Source organism: Crinia signifera, chromosome 1 (genome assembly GCF_055691185.1).
Source record: "Crinia signifera chromosome 1, ASM5569118v1, whole genome shotgun sequence".
NCBI lineage: Eukaryota > Metazoa > Chordata > Amphibia > Anura > Myobatrachidae > Crinia > Crinia signifera.
The window spans coordinates 317,918,076-317,924,595 of NC_139217.1; positions in this window are offsets into that span (position 1 = coordinate 317,918,076).

Here is a 6,520-nt window from a genome sequence, read left to right on the forward strand (position 1 = left end):
AACTGCTAGTGCCCGCTTGCACCCAGCATATGCACATGCGCAGAAATGGGCATGTGCATGCACATCCCTATAGATTGTAAGCTTGCAGCAGGGCCCTCCTACCTCCAAGTCTGTGTCGTTACAGTTTGTTTTATCACTGTCTACTATTGTAAAGCGCAACGGAATCTGCTGCACTATATAAGAAACTGTAAATAAATAAATCAGCAAAATATCGCCCCCCCCCCCTCGTGCGAATGAACCAGAATCAGGCCCCATATTTATTTTTGACAATATCTATTATAAATAAAATATTCCAATTACTGACTAAACTACATAAAATATGTCTGCAATCTCTATGTTTTGCTGGAGTAAATGGTGGGCTTAATGGCACATTGATGTTGACCCATATCTTTTGCCCTTATCCTATAATTAAACTGCTATGGGTCATGATTTTTAACCCAGCACAGATGTTGTAATGATTAGCATGACTGTCTCTTGGCACTGAGGTCATGGGTTTGATTCCTACCATGGCCCTGTGGATAGTTTGTATATTCTCCCTGTGCTTGTGTGCGTTTACTTCGAGTGCTCCCCCATAAATGTGTGCGTGTACATGTGGTAGGGAATATAAATTGTAAACTCCAATGGGGCAGGGACTGATGTGAATGGTCAAATATTCTCCTTAAAGTATTGCGGAAATGTGTAAGCTATTTAATAACCAGGGCCTGATTAAAGTTGTAATGCTGTAAAACACACATGTATGGGCACGCACATATACATATTCATACTGCCCATGTGAATTAAGGTTATATAACTGACATGTATGATCTAATGCTTGTGATGTGTGACTCAAAAATGAGTTAGGCAATACATTCACTTTCAGTCTAAAATTGCGATTGTAACAATAAAAAGATACTTTTAGGTAGAGTGCAACATTAAAAGTTATTGTGGAAAAGGGATGTTTCCCAGTATCTCATCTACTGGGACTGTGTACTTGGTGAAGCACAATAATGTGCCATTGTTGTATTGAGCGTTTTTGTATGAGGTGTACTGCAAATGTGTCCTCTGCCCTATGGGGTACTGTAGTTAAATTCACCTTTCTATGGGTGCAGTTGTGAACTAAGGTAGCAAATTGTCAGCAGTATGAACTATGCTCATGGAGCTAGTAGTGTAGCTTAATACTTGCTATATAGCGGGTCCTGCTGAGAAACCAGGTACCTTATGCATTAGATACCTTTCATGCTGCTTGATTCGGATTCTTAATTTGTGATGAGCTTTTCCTAAACCATCTAGTTCATACTACACCATCCCAGTGGGCACAGAAGAAGAATATAATAGTGTGCTGAGAGCAGGGAGGCATTGTACCCGAAGCACGAGCCAATGCGAGGGGATACGATATACCTTTACGTTGTCCATGTCGGCATAAACACCAAAACCATGAATAATGTGTGTCGAAATTTTCATATGTCAAGCATTTTCATGTCGACCTTTTGCTTATGTCAATCTTTTAACCATGTCAACCTTTTTTGCAGTATCGACCTATTGCCTGTCAACCCACTGCCGGCCTAATGACACATACACCTTCCCCACATACTTTTGAAAAGGCTGCATTTAAAAGTATTTGCAACGGCAGTTGGGAGCATGGAAGTGCGATGAGAATGGAATTGGTGAGATCAATGCTCAGCTGACTGTATATTCATAGTGCCTGGCCAGGCGAGAGAACTTAACAGAAGTACAGTATTCTTCTTACTAACCTGCTGGCTACTAATTTACATTCTTTAAGCTTGCAACAATTGTTAGTAATAATACCTGTCTTCACTAACAAACGATTGCATGTTATGGACTGTGCATGGATACTAAAAGACACTGTACATAATATAAAGGATCCAACCGGATTTGAAGAGTGAATCTAATCGGGCACATGCTATAGTAGTTTATTATTTATTATATTGTGTAGATACTACATGGCTTTTTATAGTTGTATTTGTGGAATTATTCATATTAAATTGTCTTTCTATAAAGCACTGTGTATTTAGTTTTTTTCTGAGTAATGACCCCCACACATTAGCAATAGGTTTCTGCCATTTCCCAATCTCACAACAGCTCTCTCAGGGAATTGGTAATATTAAACATTCTAAAATGAGGAATTTCCCTGATTTCCTAATGGGTCACCAACAATCAACAATGGGCAGTCTGGCAGTTCCAGTCAGATTGGTGAGTCAGGAAAATGGGAATTACAGTAGATGCATGGGGGTTAACACAAATTATTTGTGGGTAGGCAAGAAATAAATTCAAAATCAAAATCTGGTGGACCTTGCTAAGATCCTCCAACCATGAAGAAAATATTGGATGGAGGCAATGCATGAGAATGCATGATAAGAGATAAGAATACCCTAATACCACCCTCCTTACCACCAGGTGCAGTAACCAGTCATGCATGAACTGCATGTGCAGTTGTTTTGGTTTCATTTGGAGCCAGGGGAGGGCTTGCTTTCTTTAATTTCTCAATATTTCAATTAGAAGTATTTACAATACCAAGATGTTTGTCAAATGCTTTCTTGAATTACTTTATTGCATGACTTCCAACCACAGTTGCTGGGAAACTTTACCATGGCTCTACCACACCTTTAGTAAAAAAAAAAAAAAAAATTCATATATTACCTTTAAATCTTCATCCAATTTCAAAGTGTGTTTTCTTATCCTGCAAATTCGTTTGCTTTAAAAAATACAGTGAATCTGAACTCTGTTAATACTTTTGATATTTTTGAAAGCTTCCAACCTGTCACCTCTGACCTTTCTTTCCTCTAAGCTGTACATATTCAGCTTTTGAAGTCTTTCCTGATAAGTATGGATAAGCAGCTTATTCAACATTTCAGTAGCCCTTCTCTGAATTTTTACTTCTTATTAATGTCCTTTTGCAGATAGGAACTTCAAAATGGTACACAGTACTTTAGATTAGGTCTTAACATTGACCTATAAAGTGTCAATATAACCTTACTCTTCCCATACAAGTACTGACTTTTTTTGATTGGTCCATATTATCTGTTGTAGCTGACCATTACTTCTGTATTGTTAAGATAATTTGCAATGTGTTTCCTTCATCATAACTGACCCATTCAATTTTCAGATACTATTACTCAATTTATTTTTAATTCTTTTCACTAATGTAGTCAAAGAATGATGAATCCCAGTTATTGACTTTAATGTTTCCTTTTGCTTCTGCCTAAGCATGCTTACATTACTCTTTTACACTACCTTTTTCATTTTACCTCATCTGATTAAATGTATCTGCATTTCTTCTCTGACATTTGCTGGCTCCTTTGAACACCATTTTGTATTTCTCTTCCTTTCCACTTTTACTAAAAAATCTGGCAAAAATTTTCTGTTGCATTTATTAATGTCATTTTTATGGCGGATTTGTTCAAATGCAATTTTGCTTACCAATTGCTTGTATAATAAACCAGACTGACGGAGGGGAACTATACTGTATTCCAGATGTGTTCCTTCATGTTATAATTCTGCTCAGTAAAATAGTTATTATTAGGGCAACAATAATAATAATAATAATAAAAATTACTGTTCCAGGCTGATTAGAAATGTAAACAATCTATCTGAGGGCAACTATGGTAAATGCAAGGGATGCTGTTGCTATGGGACATGGAGGCTTAGGGGCTACACACCTACCTTGCATCCAAATCAGTGCCAGGTGACATGGTAAGAAAGTTAAACCTGGGTACACATTAGATGGTGCGATTTTGGACCCGTGGGGTAACTGGCATCAGCATGTGCATAAACACTTGCTGTTCCTGGGTATGATGAGGGGGCAGGGGGTGGGGGACATGCTGCATTGTGCAGAATGGCTCTGGGTTCCAAGAACCTCCATCATCATGCATGTACAGACATGTGTAAAAAAAAGTCTAGTGTGTACCCAAATTAACACTGGGGCCTACTATCAGTACAGCATCTGAATTTTAGGGCCATTTAAGGATTTAAGTTTTAGTGGGGAAATGGGTTCTAGTTTGTCTGGGAAAAGAGTTGGGGGCACAAAAGAAAGCCCTCCATGCCCTACAAGAGTTACAATACCCATGGACAATGTCCTTAAGTCAGGTACTTCCAAAGGGGTTACAATGTTGCATTTATCCATACCAAACATATAGGGTAACAATGTAAGGTACTTATGTATTATTTGGGCTCCCATGTTAAATGCACCCCATTTTTTCATACCCCTACTATCCAACTACGCATGGAGTTGATTTTATATAGTGTGGCGAGTGCAGCGAGCCACCGTGCCCGAAGCGTGGCGAGGGGACGCGGTCTCATAAGAAAAACGGGAGCCCAGATATTACATAAGTACCCAATGTAAAAATTGCTCGGAATACACAGGCACATCCCCCTTGTGATAGTTTATAAGGTTAATTGCCGGGAGGTATCTTGTCCATTCAGTGCAGTAGTAGAAATCAGTTTGAATCTCCTATGATTAATTTAATCAGCTGTGAGAAATAAGTCTGACATCCAAAACGTGGCAATCCTGAATACCAAGATGGGTTAACAATTACCCCCTCTCTGTGTATACATTGGGGTAAGATTTTATGAATTTAGAGATTATAAAGACATTAAATGACACTTGCACAATTCTGTATTGTCGTGGTCCTGTCCCTTGCTTGCCTACATAAGCCAGAAGAAAGCGCAAGTACATATACATCACTGTGTGACCAGCCACATATCAACGCGTGCGCTGTCACTCACTCCTTAAGCCCCTAATAACAGCAGATTAATAGCATAAGTGTCGGAGCGGGGTGAATTCCCCTTGTATTACAAAACAGCCTCCAGGGTGGAGGTGGTGAGGTTCCTTCCGTGTGTGGTGTGTGCGGGCACCCATATTTCTAATGGATGTGGGCAACCGGGTCCCGTTCCATGTCCCTCCACGCTGGGTGCAGCTTCTTGTCCGGCTGAGCTGCTGACCTGTGACCTCAGTCACGTGATTGATTTGTCCTGACGTACGTTTCGCTTTGGAAAAGCTTGTTCACAGGTGTGACATACTGGTTTCACAGTATGTCAAGAAAAATGTTATTCATGAAGATATCCACAGTAGTTAGGGTGTCATAAATCATATCATATCACATATCACATATCATTGTTGTTCTCAAATCCCCAGGATCCCTGCACTGTAGATGAGCTCATATGATTCCAGTAGCCTATGGACTTCCTATTTAAACCTGCTCCTATCTCCTGCAGATTGCCAGAGCAATGTTCCTTCTGGGATACAGTAGCTCCTAGTACCTGCTGCTTTTGTTCTGGAAGCCATCCCATTTTGCTTATACAGTATATGCATCCCTGTGATCCTGTAGGCTTGTCCTATTCATCATTCAGTCTACACTGCACTAGTTCACCTGTAAGCCAGGCCAACATCTCAGCATCTATTCAGTTCATGGCAATATTCTGCTTTCCCTCTACCTTGAGCTGCAACTGAACTCCTAAGTCTGTTTTCCACTGGTGTGCCCACCCACTGTCTTCCACCCTGCAGCTGGAGCTTATACTAACTACCACTCTGCTTCAGGGCGATATGGCTCCTGTGATTGGTCACCCTGTAATTCCTATTTCTACTGCTAGTTGGGAGTTCTGGGTTCTCAATTCCAGGTGTACTACTATGCAGCTTTATCTTCCGCAGTAAGTTTACACAAGTTCCCAGTAGTATGTTCCAGCCTTTAGCAACCAAGCGGCTTCCATTCAGTGGGACCCGCTTGGCCGCAGTGAGGAAGGAGAGGGGGGGGAGGTCCACACACAGCAGTGTCCTACAGAAGAGGATCCAGCCACTGATTACTGGATTTCTATTATAATGTATGTTTTCAATGTGAAATCTGGTTGTTCCGCCTTCCGGTCCTACGGACCCGGTGGCTACGGCTTTGCCGCTCATGTGTGGGCTGGCATATAGGAGCCTGTGTGTAGGCACCTTGTGGGGCAGAGGGTCCCACTGAGTGGGACCCGCTGCGCCACTATGTGTGGCCCAAGCTGGGGTTATTCCTGGTATTCATGGGAAGGATTCCAGTCCTGCATCCTGGTCCTAAGCTTCAGTTTGGGTTATCACTTGGCATTGCCAGATTTGCCTAGGATACCCCAAACACCTCCACTTCTACCTTATTTGCTCAGGGTCCTGATTCAGATGTGGTCACAATAATGACACAACAGCTATCTTCTTTAGTGAAAACACTGTGAGGCAAGGCAAGTGAAGTAGCCACACACAAGTGAACAGAGACACCCACCAAAGCTTTTGCAACTGTATACAATTACAATGCAGATGCAAGGAACATTGGTTCTCTGAGTGCCTTCCACAGCTGTGCAGAAGGTGCTGCAGCACTTTTGCTATGCTTATTGCATACGGGATCACAGTCCCACTACACTTAACTGCTACTTAAGACTACACTTAAGACTTCTTTGGCACCATCTATATAATACTGTATCTGAAAAGATTGTAGCTAGTTGTAGCTCTTTAACATTCCTACACAGCCACATTTTTGTCCGGTTTAGAATGTACTCCATCATGGAC